General features: G+C 46.2%; 1 protein-coding gene across 32 annotated transcripts in view; it reads right to left on the bottom strand.

Moving 5' to 3' along the window:
* PALM2AKAP2 (PALM2 and AKAP2 fusion) overlaps nt 1-22,138 on the bottom strand; it is a 467,689-nt gene that overhangs the window by 54,323 nt on the left and 391,228 nt on the right. The window contains exon 1 of one of the 32 annotated variants that reach the window (XM_005605692.4): nt 3,899-4,042. The exons of 30 other annotated variants lie outside the window; for them this stretch is intronic. The gene's annotated coding sequence lies outside the window, so the exon portion shown is untranslated. Of the gene's footprint in view, nt 1-3,898; nt 4,043-22,138 lie in introns of those variants that run through there. One more of the 32 variants, XM_070251307.1, reaches the window with a different exon arrangement.

The raw sequence follows: 22,138 nt of genomic DNA, 5'->3' as shown, positions 1-22,138 counted from the left end.
GAGGTTGACTTTCTTTTGGGGGAAGAGCCGGGGATGATGGTGAAGTTTTGATTTTGAGAAGAAAAGTAATCAACCTGAGGAGATTAAAGGAAAAAGGCCCAGGAAAGGCCTCAGGACGGGACCCTTTGTTACAAGGGAAAGACAGCATTCCTTTGGCTTTCTGGTTGACCGTTCTCAGACCCGAATCTCCAGAAATGCGTGAGACTCATAATTTGGCTTTGGAAGTCAATGACCTTACCCCTCTTTATTCAGAACCAACCCATGGCAGACTCCCTGGAGACAATTTCAGCTTCCCACCTTCTGCTCTCCTTGTAGGGCCCTCCAGCCGGAAATGAGGGGCTGACTTCCTGCCCAGGCTGAGGACTTTACCCTATGGGCTGGTCTCTGAGGCGGGTCCTCTGCTTCCTCTGGTGACATCCCAGAGGCAAAATATTAAGATCCCACATCCCACATCCCAGTCGTCGCAATGGGCACTGTGGGAAAAGGCTGTGCCTTCTTCCCAGCACCAGAGTCAACAGCACAGGTGAGATTCTAGAAGACTGTTTAGTTGGCACAGAAAACACATCAGGACCCTGATTCCTGCGCAGCTCGCGATGGATGGTAGTGAGCTCTTTCTTCCCAGGGTACCTGGGCCTGCAGCTGACACATCATAAACAGAAAGAACTTGAAGGAAGTACATTTTCCTTAACAGAGCTGGCTGGGCCCAGAAGACACCAGAAAGGTGTCCTTTGCTACAAGGACAAGCAAGAAGCTGAAACTTCCATTCACTTTACGTGACCGCTCCCCACTGTACCACCACCTTCAGGCTGTTACCTCTTGGCAATGTCTGTTACCAACTTCCCAGGCTCCTAGCCTAAATGTGCAATGTGACCCAAATTACTCAAACATCAGGCACCGGCTGCACAACCAGGTTTCTCCGCTCTGAATAACCCAGATTACTTGCTACTAAAGCCACGATATCTAAATTAGAAACCCTTTTCCCCAGGTAATAGGTGACCTGATCCTTTAATCCAGTTATTTTTAAGTTCCACCAAAAATACAAACTCACTCTTGGCCTAGGAACAGAGGCATGGCTATGAAATAAAACTTCCTCGTAGCTGTGAGACCAGAGGGCATCTCTGTTTTCCCTACTTACCCTCCCACTCTTTCCCAAGTCACGTTTTCGGTACACAGGACACAACTGCTGTCACAGCAAAGAACTGGTTCTACGAGCCATGCATGGTTCTCTCTAGGAGGGTTCTTATGGGGCTCTTAACTTTCTGGCTGAACTTTCCATCACGAAGGCAAATGAGAGGAGGGGGTGCAACCTGGTTGCTGGATGATGCTCAGACACCTGCAAGATGCCAGAATCGGTCTGCTGAACTTCAGCTGCCTTGGAGGGACCAGTGGGGAGCTAAAGATGGGATGGCAGGTCTACAGTAGACAGAATCCCCAAATTGAGGGAACGCAAAGAGTGTGAGAGGGGAGCATAGAGGGTGAAGAAGTCAAAATACATTCCTGCAAGGATTCACATGCCCTGAGGTCCTACAGAGTGAGAAGCCCTGTGCCCAGGGTCATGGGAATTCCCCAGAGCTCTGAGGTGGTCCCCACTCCACAGGAAGGAGTTTACAGCCCTGGAGGGAGAGGGTACCAATTCGCATAAGGAGAGCAAATAGCACAAGGCCGAGAAAGTGCTAACTGGAAAAAAAATTTCCACCCTGCTCAACGGTGTAGATTGTACAGGCCGAAAAGAGTTTATGCTGGGAGCACCTAAGTTCCTCAGTAGCTGGCCTGCAGCTCCTCTGGCCCCCCCTGCCGAAGGTGGCAGACTGGGGGCAGGCCGGAGAAGACCCTGGGACTCTGAGTGGGCTGTGTCCACCCAGCCCTGTGAAGACACAGAAAGTGGGAATGTCAGAATGGCTTGCTTCCTTGGTTTGGCTTCAGGCCTCCGGGCCAGGAAGTGGAGGGGAGAGGCCCGGGTGATAACCTGGGCCACATTCCAGTCCCAGGCGGCCTTTCCTCTTCCACCCCCCAGCAGAGCTTCTTCCGGCCCGTAGGACCAGGGGCCTGTGTAGATCGTGGGAAGCTGGAGGCTTAGCCACTCCCTAAAGACACCAGAGACTGTTCCTGGCTGATGGAAGGCAGACTGAAGACCCCAAGCCCTCCTGGGTAGTTGGAAGCTAAATTTAGAACAGGCAGGCACGGGTTAATGTTGTCACACACACACACACACACACACACACACACACACTCAACTCCAATAAGGAGGGGCTAATGCTCACACTGCCTCTGGGGTTTCCCTCCCCCAGACCTCCTGCCACGAAGCCATTACAGCTAAATGCGACTAGGACAGCTCTAAAAAGAGGTTCCTGTTCCTACAGGCCCAGCCTTTCTTTCTGAGAGCTTCTATGCTATCAGTCAACAGAGCAATCGCTGTCCTGCTATTCTCTCTAGCTTATGCCTGAGAGACAGGCTTGAAGACAGGATGAAAACACTCCTGGAATCCCTTTTCATTGGAAACAAGGCTCGCCTACGTCTTGGCTCACACTCCCGGTGAAGGAAAGTGGTCAATTTATAACATGATGGAGTCTCCACAACACCACAGCCTGCCCTGTTAATAGCATCCCCTTAACCCTGCTGAAAAGTCACCGGCTCAAATGTCAGGCCGCACATCTGGAAAATGTTAAGGTGTTGTTTGATTAACACATTTACAGCTTGGGCTCTCTGTGAAAGAAACCGAAGATGGTGTGTCTGATGGGGGTGTGGTGGGGAGGGGAGGAACGGAAGGAAGCTGTTGCCTTTTCTGCGGCGCCTGGTAAAAGCTTGTTTCTTTCAGTTACTTGGAGATCCGGACCCTAAAAGAGTGATTGAGAACCGCTGGGAGATTTCAGGGTCTCCCCTGAATGAGGAGAGATGCTTCATGCCAGCTCCACGTAAGTCAAGTTTCACTTCTTCCTCAATACACTCTGTGCTCTATCGAGGAGCCCTCAGACACTTTTCTCACCAAAGGCCTTTTTCACTGCAAAACCATTTTATGGGACAGTCCCCACCTCCAGAATAAACCAAGATCGAGGCCACAGAGGGAACGCTGGCTCCTGCAGCCTGAAATTTCTAGGGTAACTGATTCTGCTGAAGGCAAAAGCGAGCCTCGCTTGAGTTCTTTATAACTTACTTAGCTGTGTCCCTCTTGGTTTTAAAATAGTTCAGGATCTTGGGTTCGTGCCTGGCCAACCAGTCATGGCAGAGAGCAAAAGCTGAGCGCCACTGTGGACCCGGCAAAAATCCACTATGTGGAGGCTGAGAGTCAGGAGGAAAGAGAGAGCAGTGTCAGACGCTTTTGAGATTAACCCTTTGTTCACAGATGACTCGAACATATGATCAGAGCTGATGAGGTTCTCTTTCCATCCCCCCATGTCCTCAGGAGACAGTTACACACATCGGCTAAAAAGCTGTAAGTCACCCCGTGAATGTGGCGAGTTCCACAGCACGGACTTGTAGACTAAATAATTACAAAGAGATAACCAGAAAACCAGTCACCAGAATCACTGCATCACTTGGTTCCTTTCTAGAAAAGGACACACACAGGCACTCTCTTTCACAGACACCCTTATGCACCATCTTCAAAGCATGATGTGTCACAGATGACTTAGGTATCTTTGCACACGCTGCATGTACAGTGTGAAGTTTTTTTCTCTGCCCTTTAGCATCAAAGCTGGGAGTTTTACAAGATTTGCAAAAAGAGATGGGCCGTCCGAACTCAGCTGCCCACTCCCTCTCTAGCAGGAAAGGACTCCGCGGCATGGCACTGAAGTTCAACTCTGAGTCCCTCCTCCACAGAGACTCTGACCTCAAAAGGGAACGCTCTCCTTCCCAATTAGAAAAAAAAGGACAAGAAGATAGGTCAGCAGACTCGGCTTACCCTGCCCAGAGTGTACGCCTCAAACGTCCCCGTCGGAATTGCCTCTTTTTCCAGATTCCTGCGCACTGGCTCAAGCTGGACAAATTCCTTCCTAGCCTCCTGACTGAAGAGTGTGATGTCACCGCTGGCCCTCCCTCTGCTCCCTAAAAGGCCATTCACACAAAGAAGGACTTTAACCCCCTTCAAAGAGGCTGGCCCCTCCCTAGCCGGCCGAACCTGGAGGCAGCAGCAGTCCAGCCAGAGAGGGCTCTAGGCTGCTCCCAGGGCGCTCAGGGCTGAGCAGCGAAGGCAGGCACTCAGTGGTGTGGATATGAACCAGTTACCGCTCTCTTCTCGGAAAATGCGAGATGGGCCTTGGGACAAGCAGGGAATTATATGCCGGTGATGCTGAGGCAGCAAAAAGATCCGAAAGATCTTGAAGATCCAGTTAAATGCACTTTTTAGGACAGCCTAAATGTGCATATGTGTACATAAAATAATAAATGCTCACTGTAGAAAATTTGGAAAACAGAAGTTACTCATCCTCCCGCCACTCAGAGAAAAACAGTTAACATTTTACTGCATTCCATTTAGTCTCCTTTCTAGAAATATGTATTTAAAATAGTGGAGACCAGACAGTATACGCAATTTTGTAGCCAACCTTTTTTCTCTTCACATTATCTCACAAGCGCTTTTTACGTCCTTTAGTGGTCCTCGTAAGATGTATTTTAAATGGTTACATTATGTCCCATGCTGAAGAGGAACAGAAGAATTTGAAGTCAGGGATGAGTGCTCTAATGTCAAGGAATGTCTGGGGGAAGTGGCTCCACTTTCTCACGGTTAACCAGTATCTTCTGTCACAAAAAAAACAGATCCACATTTGTCTTGGGTAGACATAAGTGTCACAAACATGTCCCTCACTCGTTCACCAGAGAATCAGACGCCCAGCACTTCATATGCAGGCTAATGGGCACTGACGTAAGTCCCCTGCCTGGGAACTCCAACTGGCTCCCAACACTGTCCCCAGGTTCCACCTGCCTCATCCCCAGGAACTCTAGGTTGACCTGGAAAATTGGGGGCATAATTTAGGGTCGGCTGACTAGAAAGTTGGTCAGAATTCCACGGCCATGCAGAACTCATTTTCCTCACTAAGATTTTGGAGGAGGCAAAGAGAACTGAGATTTACAGTAAAGTCACTAGGAAGAGGATGACAAAAGTCAAACATGGTCCTGCACGGTCAGCTGGTCTGGGAGCAGTTTGCCCTGGGGAAGCAAGTGAACAGCCCAACGATGTTCACACGTTCCCCTGTGGCCTGTGGGTTGGCCAGCAACACAGACCTACTGGGACCTTCCTGAAAACACAAGTCAAGGAAGGAATAATCAGAGTGGATGGAGCCCAGGCAGATTCTTTTAAAAAGGAAGCTAAAAGTATACTATACTTTACGACTGTTTAGAACATCTAAATGACTTTTTTTTTTTTGAGGAAGATTAGCCCTGAGTTAACATCTGCTGCCAATCCTCCTCTTTTTGCTGAGGAAGACTTGCCCTGAGCTAACATCCATGCCCATCTTCCTCTGCTTTGTATGTGGGATGCCTACCACAGCATGGCTTGCCAAATGATGCCATGTCCGCACCCGGGATCCAAACCTGCAAACCCCGGACCACCAAAGCGGAACGTGTGAACTTAACCACTGCACCACTGGGCTGGCCCCTAAATGACATTTTTAACATACTGAAATTTATTTAGAAATGTCTGGGAGTTTCTCAATGACTGACTTGGTGATACCAAGTCAGCAAGGAGCGCTATGGAAACTGAATTTATGCGCCCTTTGGAATAACTGGAATGTTCTGCTGAACAGCCAAAGGCATTTCAAGATGCTACTTAACAGTGTGAAGTAAATGAGGTGGGGAAACCACACACCCAGGGTGGCATTGCTCTGCTCGAGAATGACGAGCCAGGGCAGAGTCTTCCATGAAGAGGCGCCTTCCAGCCAAGAGTCAAGAGTGGTACCCGGGACCCGCTACATAATCACACCTGCCCCTTCACCCATGAGGAGGTCTGTAAAAAGATTGTTTTAAACCTGCCCTGTTCACAAAAGAGAAGACTATATGTGCTCTTAAAGCACTACTATCTAAGGAGTGGGCAGGCTTCTGACCAGAGTCTAAGGTGGAGTTAGGCTGCAAAAGCCCAAACCGAGCCAGCCCACATTTGCGGCAGTGGGGTCTCCCGACCGGAGGGAGCAGAGCGGAACCCAGCAGCACACAGCTCGCTGCTGCTGGTCCTTCCACCTCGCTCTCAGCACAGGCTCTATGCTTGAGGTGGTTTTTCCGAGTTTACAAAAATAAATCTGTACTGCCAGTTTAGTTCTCCTGGTGCTGTAATCTGATCTTCTGTTTAGTCTCTGACGGTGCCTGGCGCTGGGGGAAATGAAGTCATTTTGAAAGTTGGTCCTAGTTGGCTGGGAAGCAAAGTGCGATTTGTGAGGGCCCAGCAACTGGGGTCCACAGGCTGTTAGGACCGTCGGTCAGCAAATATCTATGGCACACCTACTGGGTGCCAGGTCTGTGTTCTACACCCTTCCATAGCTTCTCTTATTTACTCCTCCCACCAATAGCAAGGTGGGGATTCTCCCCATTCCACAGAGGGGAGGGCTCCAGCCTATGGCAGCCAACCCTTCTTTCTCCAGGGTCACACAGCTGGTCAGGAGCAGCTCCAGACAGAACCCACGAATGCCACCCCCAGGGCAGGGCTCTGCCCCTGGCAGCCACACTGGGCAGGTCAGGAGGGAGCAGAGCCAGGAAGCATGCAAAGGGTCAAAAGGGGAAATTTAACAGCAAATGCAAAGCAGCAACTGACAGTCTTTGAAACCACGTGTTGCTGCTACGGGACCCTGGGAAGGTCATGTTTCTTTTCTGGGTCTCAGTTTTCTGGTCTGGAAAATGGGAGAACAAAACTAGGTGAACCCCCAAAATGTACTTCCTTTCTGCTTCTAATCTTCCTAGTTCTGTGAGGTTAGCAGGAACCTTGGGCAAAGGTGAAGCACAGGGTAGTTTTGCGTCTGGTAATGATGTGGGCAGAGCCGAGAGAATGCAAGCCAGCACGTGGGGGCAGCAGCCTCGAAAACTTCTCGATACTTTTGCCAAGAGGGATTTTAAGGGTCCAGGAAGGAACTCAACTCTGTCTTAGACATTCTCCTTGTCAGAGCTTTATCTCTTTAGTTGAAAGAGTCTATTCTGCTAAATGTAACCATCCCATTCATGTACCTTAGTGTGACAGAATGTTCCAAAATGGATTTGTTGAGATCAGGAGGAACCAGAGAAAGCGGGTTATGTGAAGAGGCCGGCTTCAGTGATGGTGAGACCCAGCCTGCTGCCTGGAATTGCAAAGCGGGGGCTTAGCACTGAGAAGGCTCCCTGTGCACACTTCCTGGGGGCTCCTGGGGCCCAAGGAAGCTGGAGGTTTGCGCCTCTTCAAACTGCTCCGAGGCCCAAACCAAGGCACACACGGAGGCCAGCTTGGGCCTCAGCAGCTCCAGGGGTCCTTCCTAAATGGCCCTGGCTGCTGCCTCATCCCCAAGCTGCCCTCTCTCCTACACCCTTCAGGTAGGTCCCTCTCCAAGTCCCAACTCCAAAAGACTCTCAGCATGGAGCGAGGTCTTTAAAGCAATTTGCACTTTGATGCGAGTTTGATGGAAATATTTACAATTTAAAATAGCTTGTTCACCCAAAGCAATCCCTGATTGGGGTAAAGTATGGGAAACTAAGACATTCCCAGCCTTAATTTATTAAGAAAACAGGAACAGGGGCCATCCCGATGGCCTAGTGGTTAAGTTCAGCGCGCTCCGCTTCGGCAGCCCAGGCTCGATTCCCAGGCATGAACCTACACCGCTCTGTTAGCGGCCATGCTGTACTGGCAGCCCACATACTAAAAAATAGAGGAAGATTGGCTAACATCTCAGGGCGAATCTTTTTCAGCAAAAGAACAAAAGACAAACAAAAAATAAAAGGAACAGCAGCTTCCCTCAGGAGGAAATCCAGACTCAGCAGCACCTCTCCCCATGCTCAGGATCCTGAGAGCTACAGAGCAGGGAGGTGGGGAGAACACAACCAGTTGGACGGACCACCCAGCGATGTCCACACCATGATCTCATTCATTCTACAGAAAAAGAAATAGTTCCCCAACTTCCAACCCCTTACCCTTCCCACTGCACCCTGCTGTCCCCCGTGTACCTCTGCCTGCCTCCAGGACTGCTCAGACAGAGGGTTTTAGGAGGGAGGAGAATACAGAACCTTCATATAGGTTGCGCTTCATTCCAGAACTAGATGAAGCTAGTGGTGACCTGGTAAGGGAAAGGGGCTGAAAAGTCTAGCAGGGCAAGGCAGTACACCCCAATACAGTGTCTGCCAGGCACCCCATTTCTGCCCTGAGCCTGATGGAAATCCCTCCCTCAAAGATCTTAGACTCAAAAGGTCCCTCTGCTCGCTATCTCAGACACCACACTCATCTTCTGCAGGAACACTGGCATCATCATGGTGCAGCACGGAGGGCAAAGCTTTAGAAGAAACACATTACAGTCTCGTCCAGAACAATGAAAACTTGCAGTCAATGAAAATGTGTAGTAATAAGAATCAGCATCTGAAAATTGCAATTTGTTTAACAGATGGAATACTATGCTACCTTCAAAAAGGATATTTATCATAATTGCATGGCAACCTGGAATGATGCTATGTTAATATATACATGCATATCAGGGTACAGAGTTCTGGTTGAGAAGGGGCTTTGGTATCCATCAGGCCTGGGCTTCTCCTTCTCTGTGAAGTGGGTATAAAATCACTACTACCTTATGGGGCTGATATGAAACACAAGTGCCCAGTATGGGGCTTGTACTACAATAAAAGGACTCAATGAATGATGGCTAAAATAGAAATAAACTGAGAAAATATTAGTAATTCATATCACAAAGGTTTAATATTCATGATATATAAAGAGCTCTTGCAAATCAATAAGAAAAAGACCAACAACCCAAACATAAAAAACAGGCAAAAGATATGGACAGACAATGGACACACAAAAAATATTTAAACTATTCTTAGACATTCAAAAAGACTCCCAATCCTGCTCATATAAAAGAAAAGCCAAAGTAAATTATGAGATAAGTTTTCCATGAATAAATTAGTAATTAGTATGGGAGGAAACAAGTACCCTCATCCAATTCCATGAAGTTGCATAGCAATTTGACATATATACCCAACTTTAAAATATACAACGTCTTTGACCCAGTAACTCTACTTTTAAGAATTTACACCCAGATATAGTATGTCCAAGTATCTCCAATGCTACATTGCTTGCAATAAGAAAAATGGAGGGGCCAGTCTGGAGGCATAGCGGTTGAGTTTGTGCACTCCACTTCAGTGGCCCAGAGTTTACTGGTTTAGATCCTGGATCGGACCTACACACCACTTGTCAAGTCGTGCTTTGGAGGCATCTCACATACAAAATAGAGGAAGATGGGCACAGCTGTTAGCTCAGCGACAGTCTTCCTAGAGCAAAAAGGGGAGGATTGGCAGTAGATGTTAGCTCAGGGCCAATCCTCCTCGCCAAAAAAAAAAAAAAAAAAGATTAAGAGGCATTGCAATACTCAACAAGTAGACAAGACCTGGACTTTTTCAGAGTAGTAAGGCCTTTACTCAGCCATGATGAACAAATGCATATCAAAACGTGACCTTCCCGTGAGCAAATTGTGCTTTCTCGCTGTAATAAATATACTTTTAGGAGCAAACTCTCACTCTATACAATTGTATGACGATATAATCTTCCTTTTTCATCAAAAATAAGTAATTGCCTCACTGTTGTACGTGGACATTTTTCTTCCATGAGCTGCCTATTCCCAGAAAAGTTGTGAAACACTCTGTGAGTAACCAAATTCCTCTTCGGGACTCAAATGTTGTAGAATTTCACATACTGTCACAGACAGGATATGTCATAGGAAAACCCCGTTGAAAAGTTTCCCAAGGTCTAATCAGTCAACTAGAGAGCAAAAATCGGAGGCTGACTTTCTCCATTATTCTAAACAATAGTCCTTTTTTTTTTTGGCTCCATTCAACTTAAACGTGCGGAAGAGTCAATCTAGCATTCTCCCCATCCACCTCTAAGACGGACAGACAGGTGGACGGACACACACAGGCACTCAGTGAATTTCAATCAGTATTTTATTCTAGCAAAGTATTTCAAAGCTTTGAGCAAAGTTTTAAAAATAGTATTTTAAGTTTGCTAAATCTAGTCTTCTGTAACCAAAAACACCATGTCTCCTATCACTGTTTAAAGGGAAGGAGGGGTTTGCAGACGGATGATAACGCTGCACTGAGGCAACCCTGAACTTGGGCCCAAGTGCCAGTTCTGTCTCGGGATCCCTTCCTTTTTGTCACCCAGTTCCCAGCCCTCGGCCTGAGGGTCTGAGGTCAGCAAGATGACCCAGCTCTGGGCTAAGCCCTCTTACAAAGTCACCCACCAGGCTCCTCCCTGCTCAAGGGCAGCAGGTGTTAAGCAGAAGCCTTCACTTCCCCAAGACAGCACTCACAATCCTGAAGAAGGGGAAACCCAATAATCAAGAGATGTTTTTAAATGAAATACCTGGCAAGCTCTAAGAAAAACTCAACCAAAGGACCTACCACCTACAAACAGGAAAAAGGGTCGATCCTATTGAATCAGCTCCCTATGGATTGCAAGGGAACTGCTGGAAGGTTCTAGAAGGTTTAGATCTCCATCCACAGAACGGGTCTCATCATCATGGATATTAGCGTCACTATGAACTGCCGCTCACCCCGTAAATTCATGAATGGCCTTTTCTTAAGTTTCTTCAAAAGCACAAAGCCATGTGTGAAGCCAGACTGCGCAGCAAACAGACCTCTAATCCAATTCACTCTGACACACTCTGGCAGGAAGAGAGAACTCCAGGAAAGTCCAGATGGTCAATCTGAGAGTCCTGCCCCACCAGGACTAAGTGGCAATTCTGGATCAGGATACGCGCTGGGGGCACTGGCCGGATGAAGAGTAGGGCATGGCAAGCAGCCACGGAGCAGCAGAAGCTCAAACTAGGCCCACTCAAATTTTCTGACTCCCACTCATGCAGCGAACTGATGCCGTTGACTATATGGGATTCTGCGCCCGGATCAGAGGTGCATTTGTGTTTTAAACCAAGAGAAACTTGCCCTTGACACTGAGGATCTGACCCTGATTCAGATTCTGCCCCAGTCCTATGCTTTTTTAAGCCAGAACCATGGATTCACCCCTCTCCTGCCCACAGCTCTGGGCTCTCCCAATCTCACCCTGGGCCACCTCTGCTGGACCACACTCAGAAAAGTTTGGGCAGCCCAGCCCTGGAGGCAGCTGAGGGCCAGTCACCTGCTTCTGCCCACTGCATTTGTGACCCTGAATGCCAGGAAGGAACCTCTGCAGGAGAAGGAAAGCATGGAATTTCTCCATCCACCAGGGAGTGCGTGATAAGCATAAGCCAACGGTAAGACCCGGTGCAGGGGGAATCGCTGGAGGGTATTTGGCTTCACCCTAAGAAATGTGCTCCTTCGCTTTGCTTAAAGCCAATGGAAGCTGACCACTACACCTCATGTCTCATTTATGAGGAATTTCTCTGCCCGGCCATGGGCTCCCAAGAGCAGAGAGCACCGTGGTTGAGAGCCAACAAGTTATACTAATTACGGAAACTGGAGAAAGTCTGAGAACCAGCAACAAGAAAGGGGGTCTCCATTTGCTTACACAGCCTCTGCTTCATCCTGTTTACCCTCCAGAGGCCCCTTTGATCTAGCGGCCAACTGCTGCTAACCATTTTGCTGTGATGGTTTTTAGACCATTATTTTATTCTCCATTTATTTGTGCGTGATCCAGTGGGAAGAACATGAGTCTAGAGAAGAGACGGTCAGGGTTGGAATCCTCTGGTGTCACAAACTGACTGTGTGATGCTTACACAAGAGGTTTTCTGCTCTCTGAAACTCTGGCTCTTCATCTGTTCGATGCGTATACTAATTACCGTAGTGGGTTGAATAGCGTCCCCTCCAAAATTCATGTCTACCTGGAACCTCAGAATGTGACCTTATTTGGAAAAAGGGTCTTTGCAGATGTAGTTAGTTGAGATGAGGTTATACTGGATTAGGGTGGGCCCTAAATCCAATGATTGGTCTCCTTATAAGAAGAAAGGATACACAGAGATATATACAAAGGAGAACCTATTGTGGAGACAGAGACAGAAATTAGAGTGATTCATCTACAAATCAAAGAGTGCCAAGGATTGCTGGCAACTGCCAGAAGCTAGGAGAAAGGCATGGAACAGATTCTCCTGCAGAGAGAAGGAACACATTCTTCCTCTCCAGAAAGAACCAACTCTGCCATCCTTGATTTCAGATTTCTGGCCTCCTGAACTGTGAGAGAATAAATTTCTATTGTTTTAAGCCACTCAATTTGTGGTCATTGGTTACAGCACCAATAGGAAACTAACACTCCTACCTTCTAAGGGTGTTAGGGAGATGCCCTAAGAGACAGCACGTGAAAGCAACTGGCCTCATGATGGGGACATGGCAGGCTCCCAGCGCAAGGCAGGTCACTCCTGCTCTCTCCTCTGGCAGTAGGCCAATTAGAGGATTTTTCAAGCCTTATTGGAGGTGGGTGGCCACACGGTATTTGCACTTTTTTAAATTTGTGGACAGAACAGGAAGAGGAAAAGAAGACCTGTGGACTCAGTGCATACTCAGGCAACAATGACCGCAGGCTTACCGACTGCCTCACTGGAGCAGAAGCATGCAGGAATGCTGTTGTCCACAGAAGCCAGTTTGCAAAGATGGAAGCTGCAAAGCCCTGAAACTGGCAATGGGCACACAGCTTGTCAAACTGGAGGAGAAACACAGGAACCCAGAGCCCTTGAAGGTGTTGGCTGAGCTTGATGACCAGGTGACTGTAACCGTGTATGGAGCAATTATGATGTGCCAGGCACTGCACTAAGCGATTTTGATGCACAATCACATTTATTCCTCAAAAACAGCCTATGAAGTCAGTGCTCTCGTTGTCTCTGGTGTACAGCTCAGGGAACTGAGATTCACAGAGTTTTAAGTGACTTGCCCCAAGACATCCAGCAGTAAGTGGTGAAGCTGGGATTGAACCGAGGCCACCTGTCTCAGGTCCTTGAACCACCATCTTGCCTGTTGTAGATGCAGACGTAGCAGCTGGAACCATCTGGACTAGAGGCTCATCAAACAAGGAAGACGAGCTCCAAGATTCTTGATCCACTTTACCGCCTACTCTAAATGGATCTGAGAACTCTTTCCATGTGCTTTCTGGCTTAGCGGTGAGCCAGTTTCCTCTACAGGAAATAGAAACGATATGGACGACAGTGGTCACCATGATTCATTGAACATTACAATGTGCAGGCATTTCACTCCGCCCTTTACATACATTATCTCAATAAATTCACACAGCACATCTTGACATAAGGCATTATCTCTATTTTGCAGATGAAGATATTGAAGCTCAGAGCTTAAGTAATCTGCCCAAGGACACAAAGCAAGTAAGTGACAGAGTTGAGATCCAAGCCCTGGCTTGTCCACTCTAGAGAAGCAAAATCTTGACATCCTCTTTGCTTTCCCAAGACACATGATGTGTCATGGCTCACTGAATCCAAGAATTCACTTTGAGCTCTTAGTGTATCTTAAAAAGGTATGTCTGCCATCTGCCCCTACTTCAGATGCCTGGAGTTCTCCTCCAAATGTTCCAGGTGAGTGACTTTCTCTTCAGCGAAGTGGCTGGAATTCTCTAGATAATGTCTGGCCACTCCCAAGAATGTCTGTTTGTGTACACAGTTTGGATCACAATAGCAGGGACCCGAGAGCAGCCTGTCCATTCCGGATGTGGACCCCTCCCCAAACAAGGAGGTCAGAAGGTGCGGATCCAAGAACAGGAAATAACAGGGGCTGGGCGTGGGAGTAGGGGGCTTCAATGCCACAGGAACACAACCAATAAACATCTTAAGCTGTGAGATGCTAGAAGGCAGCTGGAACCAAAAGGTTGACTAGAGCCAAGATGTTGCTTTGTTCTAAAACATTGAATCTCCCATTGTTTTCCCTTAATTTTTCTGAGCACATCTTACATAAAAGGAAGAAACAGAACCCCAAGCCATGCTCCCTGCATTGGTGATGTCTTGCTGAACGTCAGAATTGGGGCAGATGGTCAAAATTCCTGTATCTCATCTTAGCAAGGCCACTGGGGGATGGGGCGGGGAGGGGGGCGCCCACGCTTTACCTGCAGACTGCAGTGGTAACAAAGGGCTTGTCAGTTCCCCACTAAGTCAGCCTCCCTCGATGTCACTGTGCGATGCTGAAATGCATAAGTTAGCACGCTTTCCTTTTAGTAAAGTAGTTGAACCTCCTGTGAAAAGCATTCTTTAAAATCATTTCTTGATTTTACTCTCTAATTCATGTTTAACAAATTCTGTATTAGGCCAATTAATTTCAGAGTTGGGATATAAACACAAAACAATAACCCAAGAGAATATGAGATGTTTAAAACATTAAGCCCAATTAGATTCACATATCCAGTTTGCCTTCCTCTTTGTAAGACTCATTTGCAATATTTAAGAATTCAGGAACACAGATGCACCACATCAAATACCTCTGGGGCCAGAAGTCCCAAAGTTTATGCCAAAAAAGTCAGGTATATGGTCCAGAAAGATGCCTCCCATCTGTGATCTGAACCTTGGCCACCCCTAAAAGGTGCTGTATATCAGGGGTACCACTGTGGTGTGCTCTGAGTCCTCCTTCCCCACCGAAGCTTGGCACAGACATTTCCCAAGGTCCTGTAACTTGCTAAGCCTTGACCAGGACACTGCACAGGAATCAACAAAAGTGTAAGATGGAGGCCGACAACCAGACCCTCAATGAATGTCACTTGGACTATGTTTTTAAAGAAACTCCTGAATCTGGAATTAAGGGCCTGCCACCCTTTCCAAACCCGATCTACTTTCCTAAGTCTTTCCCCTCGCTGGTCCCTCCAACTTGGGAGGCCCTTCCCTCTCTCACTCAGCTTTCGGGCCAGGCCCAGCGAGAAACACTCTAGTGGAATGAATTGCTCTGTCACAGCTTGCATATCTTGCGAGACAACTTACCCAGCTATTGCTGGGGCTCCCTGAGGGCAGCGTTGGAATTCACACGTGTTTGTGAACTGGAAGGCTAGCTGGGGAAGTTACTCATCCGTCGTCGTGACAGCCAAGGGCTACCATCACTGAGGGCTTTAATTACCTCAGCCTGAAACATGACCTCTCCACCCCCGAGGTCTCTGAAGTTTTCATACCATGCCACCCCACTGCTGAACTTTCCCCTCCAAATTGCTGGCTTGATCCCAACCATAAAGAGTATGGAAAAGTTTTAGTTTTTGAGTCCCCTGAAAAATAAACTCCACCCTGAAATTTTCTCCGGGCATTACAAACTCTGAGATCTGTCAATACTTTACTTCTCAAAACAGAAAAAAACATTTGGGAGCATAACTTTTACATACTTTGTTTATTGTGGTAAAATATATATAACACAGAAGTTGCCATTTTTACCATTTGAAGTGTACAATGCAGAGGTCGTTAATTACATTCACAACGTTGTATAACCTCCACTACCATCTAGTTCTAAAATTTTTTCATTACCCCTAACAGGAACCCTGTACCCATTAAGCAATATGAGGCATAATTTTTGAAACATTCTATGAGGCTAATGAACTATGAAAGAGAATCGAAGTAGATGGATTATATCTTTGTAGTAAATACGGGGGGAAAAGGCTAGAAGAAAATAAAATAATTATAGATTGTATTAGGGTATTAGAGTAATGAAATGGCTGGCCTATTTTACTCTCTAAATTTTTGGCAATTAATTTTTTTATGGCCCCTTATTGGTCTCATAAGCATACTAGAAAACTAAAGGCACACTGAAAAAATAACAGTGAAATAGCTAAATTTATTTAATTGATATTTTCCTGAAAAGTTCTATGTGAATTAACACTGAAGTTTGTCAGTATTTTCATGTATCTGAAAGTAAAAAAAAAGAAAAAGAAAAAAACCACAGAAAACAAAACCTTATTTTGACTTGCAAATCTCAAGCACACAATTACAGATTTGTTTCATCTGCCTTGTGTTTAAATTCACAGTATTGCTAATACTATTATAGAAACAGACGGTTCTGCTTACTTTTTGTAAAAGAAAAACATAAATAAAAACAAACCGCCCAGCAATTTAACAGTATTAGGACCAATTCCTAAAGGAATTAAAATGGTAACTTGTTAGAAAAGGAAACTGTGGGCATCCCCACCCCAGCCTCAAGTAGTCTGAGATCTAATTTCTAGAATGACTTTAAAAACAAACCAAATAACTAGAATACTTTTTCTCCTTTTTATCCTAAGGTGAAGCCTTCGCATAAGAATATATCCCAGACAGATAATGTCAATCAGTGGTTAACTCAGAGATAATTCCTTGCTTGAAAAGTCTGTTTTCAGTTAAACCTTCCAGTTGGGTTAATTGACGACTTATCTTCCATTAGGTGCGCCGTGCACATCAAAGTGCTGTTTGGGAACAGAGCAAAACAGACGGGAGGGAGGGAGGCTCTTTAACCCGCAGGGCTAATTGCTGGAAGCGAATATTTCCTAATGGAGATAGCAGCTTTCAGTTTAATAAACAAGCCATTTGTTTGAGAACTGAATGGCAGTCCAATTTCTGGACGGTTGATGGATGTCTGTGCGCACACATTCAAAGCAACACAAGCCTTTGTCCTCCAAACCACTCAAATCCACTCCTGACTGGCGTTCTCCCCCTTGCCTAGCCTAGCTTGCCGCACCTGGGACCAGCACACAGATCCTCGGTGCAGCCGGGAGCATGGAGCTGCGCTGGGGCAGAACAAGCACCGAGGCCTAGACCTCCCCATTCCCAGTGACATTCTTCAGTGCACACCCACCACGGAAGCCTTCCCTTCTCCTGGCCTGCAGGAGAACATTCCAGCCTTACATGCGCCCTCACTTCACCCTCCCAGAAGCCGCTCTTCTGGGGTTAGAATCTTCTTCTTGCCCAGGCAACTCTGGACCCACCTTCCGGTCTCCTCCATCAGTTCTCTCAGACGTTAGTCACAAATTCTCATCCTCTGGGGTCGGAGTTGTGACCTTGCCGAGATGAAGTGTGGTTCCACCTGGGTCTCCACCTCAGAAAAAGCTAACCCAATGGACCCAAGCTTTTCCTCTTCAAAAAAACAAAACCATGTTTGCAAAAAAAGTCCTCTCATTAATGCAAAAATTATGCAGATGTAGCCACTTGGTAATTTCTGAAATAATAAGGCTGTTGGTGACAAGTAATAATTTGTGTATGAATATTGTGCAAACTAAAAGTCAGGAGTTTGGCTCAAACAGAAAGAATCTGAAGAGGAAAATAAGAGCATTCGACTAGACAGGGCGTAATATATATATCGTATATATAGCATAATACATATATAAGTATATATGTTATAGATTTTTATATATATAAAATAAAACAACCTGGACTACTTTCCTTTATGGAGCAGAGGCTTCTTACAGCATTACACAAAAAGCTTTGGAATAAAAACTACCTTAAGACTATTGTCAAAATTAACTAGCCAAGAGAGCTTGCAAGTGTAAAATGATACTGTAATAAAGTTAGCTCCTCATGGATTTGCCTGCTGACAAATTTTATGTCCACCTACATGTGGAAAAAAAAAAAAAGTGAGACCTAGCCCCCTACCATAAGGATCATGAAACACAGCAGTATTGAGGCATCTCATTAGCTCTGCTGGTCAGCGCCAATGAGCAGCAGGATACGACGAATAGGGTCAAACCTCAGGGGTTTTTAAACATATTAATTTGTAGCCACCAAATGGATGTTATTAAAGCTTAACACCTAATTATTTCTCTAATGACATCTGCAGTATGTGTGCGCATGTGGATAAGCAACCAGAGTCCTTCAAAACAACCACCATCTAACGCCAAAGACAAAACCTCCCCAAAAACTGCAGAAAAAGAAATGGCTTCCATCAAGGGCACTGAAGTTAATTCAATTCCCAAGTAGGATTGACAAAGCAACCACATTTTAAGTAGCAATAAGAGAAACACTTAGATGCCGTCAAGGAACCACTAGCATAGACTACTGCTATTGCATAGGAGTTTATACCACAAACATTTACATCACAAATTCATTCTGTGTGCTCTTCCCTGGTATAATTAACCCAGGGGCTTCACCCTCAAGGTAAAACTCTTCAGAAAACTAGCCATTAAAAGGTATACAGATTCCTGCCTGAATTTACAGCCTAGAAAGGATTCTCACCTTGCTCCTTCTGCCATCTTTCTTTCTCCTCCTGTAAAATGGGGATGCTACGTAGGATGACACCGTATATAATCTAAGAGATAATATTACTAACCTGAGCAAGTTTATCAATCTGTCAACTATATCTCAATTCAGGGGGTTTGAGTTCTAGAGAGAAAGGGTCAAGACAGCCCCCCGGACACATTACAGCACAGCTGCTACCATTCTGCATTTCTGTAGCACTAGGAAGATAGAACCAGCACTTTGAAGACTTCAACAGCAGCCTTATGAGATGGCTCAGATCTATCATCATTATGTTTCACGGATAAACACACCAAGAAGCAAAATTCTAGGTTCAAAACATTCCAACCAGGTGCAAACATCCCAAGGGAGTCCAGGTTTTAAGCACATTACAACGGGGTGGAAGAATTAGGGTTAGAAACTGGTTTCATTCCACATCTGTGAGCTTTGGCAGCTCCCTATCTTGATTCTGCCTTCTTGGAATTCCTAAACTGGGTCCATTCTGCTCATCCCAAATATTCAGGTCTCAGAAGTTTCCAGGCCATTGGAGCTGATAAACCAAGGCCTTACATAGGCTATAAAAACCATCCTTCAGAACTTGATAAGATGAAGCCTCAGAAGTGTCGATGCTTATTTTTCAAGTCACATAGCAGATTAATTGTCAACTGTTTTTATCATGAGCGTTTCCTAGGAACGCAGAGCTTTAAGATTTAAGAACGGCACTTAGGGTGGCTTCCAGTAAGGGACGATTTGTGCTCTGGGAAGAATCTTAAATGTTACCAAATCTGGACCTGTTTCAACTTAAATCTCAATGTCTTTAGGGCTAAACCTCCGAAACCCAAATCCGGACAGAATCCAGTTGGAGACTGAACTGAACTCAAGATATGACACCTTGCCCTTTAAAAAAAAACAAAAACGCTGAACTTCTGTCAGTTTCCTGGGCTGCATTTAGATTACGGACAAGGAGAGAGGAGTAGAACTGTGTGTCCAAGACACGCAGTAACAAGGGAGCTTCCCGGGGGAAGTGCAACAGCTTCCAGCGTTCCAGGATGGAGACCCTTGAGCAGACCTACATGATGATGTGACGGGCACTCCTTTAGATGTTCGAGGGATCGCAGTGACAAAGGCCAGAAAGGAGAAGGGAGCAAATGGACACAAGTTCATGTGGCCAAAAGAGAAATCTGAGCAAGAAAGAAAGTAATAAAAATAAAAACGGATCTTTTGCTAAAAAGGCACGTAATTTCTCTCTATTCAAACGGGCTCTAGGACAAAGAGCTCAGCTCTATAATCTCAGAGGTCTTGGTTTCAGCAGATCCAATCTCAAATACAGTCAAGCTCATCATGGCAACTTCCGTATGCCACGTGGATTCATAGGGAACATTTTCCGACATGATGAAAATTCAAGAAAAAGTAGAAAAATCGGCCAGAGGGAAAAATGCAAAGAAGATACTCAGCAGCAGCCATAGTCCAGGTTCTAATTCCCAAGCAGGATCTGCACGAGGTGAAAGATCAAGGCTTTATCAAAGGCTGAATCTTTGGAATTCCCTCCTCTCCCCTCAAAGAGCCCTCCACGGGCTATTTAAACTAAGAGTGGTCTAGAAGTCTGGCAACTTGAAGCGAGAAGTGACAAGCTCTCGTTTTAAATTGAACACACCACCGCTAAGAAATGTGAGCTGTTCACCTGTTTAGTGTCTCCCTTATTGCAACTTTAGCACACTCTATGCGGTGGCTATGAGCAGGAGCTCTGAATACCGTGCTGGGCTTTGCTTCATTCATTCATTCACTGTTGAACGTGAGCACCTACTGTGCCTCAGACACTGGGACACAATGGGGAGAACCAGGCATGGGGCTGCCCTCTGGAAATTTATTGCAGAGGGAAAACAGGATATTTTTCAATCACAAATGCATGTAAAGTTGCATCTGTGATAAATGCTTGGAAAGAAAGGCGCCATGGGCTTTGACAACCTCTAACAGGGAAATTTGAGCTAGTCACGGAGGTCAGAGGAGGCTTCAGTGAGGAAGTGACAATTGAGCTGCCATCTGAAAGATGAGGAGTTAACTAAGCCATGAAGGGGACAGAAGCCTGTTCCAGGCTGGTGTGAAACGCCCTGAGGTGGGAGCAAGAGAAACTTACAAGAACTGGACGTAACAAGAAATGGCGGACAGCTTGGGTGGCTGGTGAAGGGTAACAGGATATCCCATCCTAGAATATGCCACTTTCACATAGGATTAGTTTGAGTCGAATGCAACCAAGAAGAAGCAGATACAAGAAAAGCTCTCTGCCCACCCTCTGTTTGCCTAAAAGCAGGACATAAATTTGCAAAGTTGTCCCCCCTTCCTGTCTCTTCCAGAAAGGACAGAAGTTCATCACCAGAGAAAAGTCTAGAACCTCATCAGCCCAGACACAGCAGCAGAGGAACCTACATAACAAACCTTGCTAAAACCAGCCCTTCTCTGCCCTTAATTTCTCCATATATGAGCCTTCCCACAATTGGGCACCCTAAAAACTCAAAATCCCTTTCCTTTGTCTCGTCATTTCTCTACGAAATTACCGTTCTTTGCTGAGATGCTATAGAAGTCCAAGTTCTAAGCACTCCTTTGAGTCACTCGCCACTGAGTTCTCTGGTGTGTATGCCCACGTGGTGTCCACATTAATAAACTTCTGTTTGTTTTCTTTGTTACTCTGCCTTTGTTAGTCTAATTTGCAAGGCCTCAAACAAGGATACAACCATGGGTAGAGGAAAAAGCCGTGTATTTCCTCCCCTACACTGGAATGGAGTAAGGGGCTCATGAAGGAAAACATGTCTAGAGAGGTGAATGGGGCCAGACCATGCAGGATTTGGGTCTTAATTTTAAGTGCCATTGAAAGGATGACCGTGTGGAGGGTAGGGATGGGGAATGACATATCATTTGCTTAGCCAGTCTTGGTTTCTGTCCTGATAGGGGCCTGATGGTCTGACTAACCCCCAGCAAGGCCAGGAGTCTGGTCAGAAAATAGAATCCTGAAGTGTCCATGCTGCCCTGGGCCTCCCAAAGGCCGTGATCCAAGGACTTCGGCATTTCCATTCTGTGGCCCCATAAAAACAGCGAATTTGAAGGCAGGCCTGAAATAACTTATTTCCTTTTGCATGTCTGATCTTCTTTTTCTTAATAGAATCTTTCTAAATCCAGACCTGGAGATAACACAAACAAAAAATACGTGATGCCGGTAACACTGGATGGCAAATTGATTCTCTGCTTGATCAAGTTTATACTCTAATACCTAATAAAGAAAATCCCTGTATTCTTTCCAAACGCACTGCATCTTTCTAACAGTTCAGTAAATATCGGCTAGAGTATGGAAGTAAGGCTGATCCTTTTAGGCACTATTCCACAAATAGGATATTCCTGCTTTCAGATTAGCAGTAGAAGCTGAAAGTGTTGAGAACTCTAGACCTTTCTGAGCCTCAGAGTCCTTAACTGAAAATGGGATGGGAATACAGTCCTTGAAGTGTCGCTGTGTCAAAGGAGATCAGGTATGTAACATGCACAGAGGGCACCCGGCACGCAGGGACTGTCCTGGTGACAGGAGGGGTGGGAGCAATAGAAGTCATCTGGAGAAGATGCCCACAGCGCCCTGTGGGCCAGTGACCCACCAGGCTGCCTAGTCAGTGGCTTGTACGATCCATCCAAAAGGAGGGGAAGCATGAAAAGGAAAGTATTTCATACAGAGCATTTCCCAGATTAACCTTGGCCCAAAGCCCTTTATTCTCATGTTAAAGTATGAGAGCAGCTCATACTTTATGAGGGTTTCGGGTGGGCTCACAGAAGTCAGCTGGTTCTCTCTCTGGGGAGGCCGGGGAAGTGACAGCAACAGCTGCCCGGGATTTCCAGGGGAGAAAGGGAGCCCCAGTCCGCGTCCA

This window comes from Equus caballus, chromosome 25 (genome assembly GCF_041296265.1).
Source record: "Equus caballus isolate H_3958 breed thoroughbred chromosome 25, TB-T2T, whole genome shotgun sequence".
In the NCBI taxonomy this organism is placed as follows: domain Eukaryota; kingdom Metazoa; phylum Chordata; class Mammalia; order Perissodactyla; family Equidae; genus Equus; species Equus caballus.
This window is presented reverse-complemented; position numbering and strand designations above follow the sequence as displayed.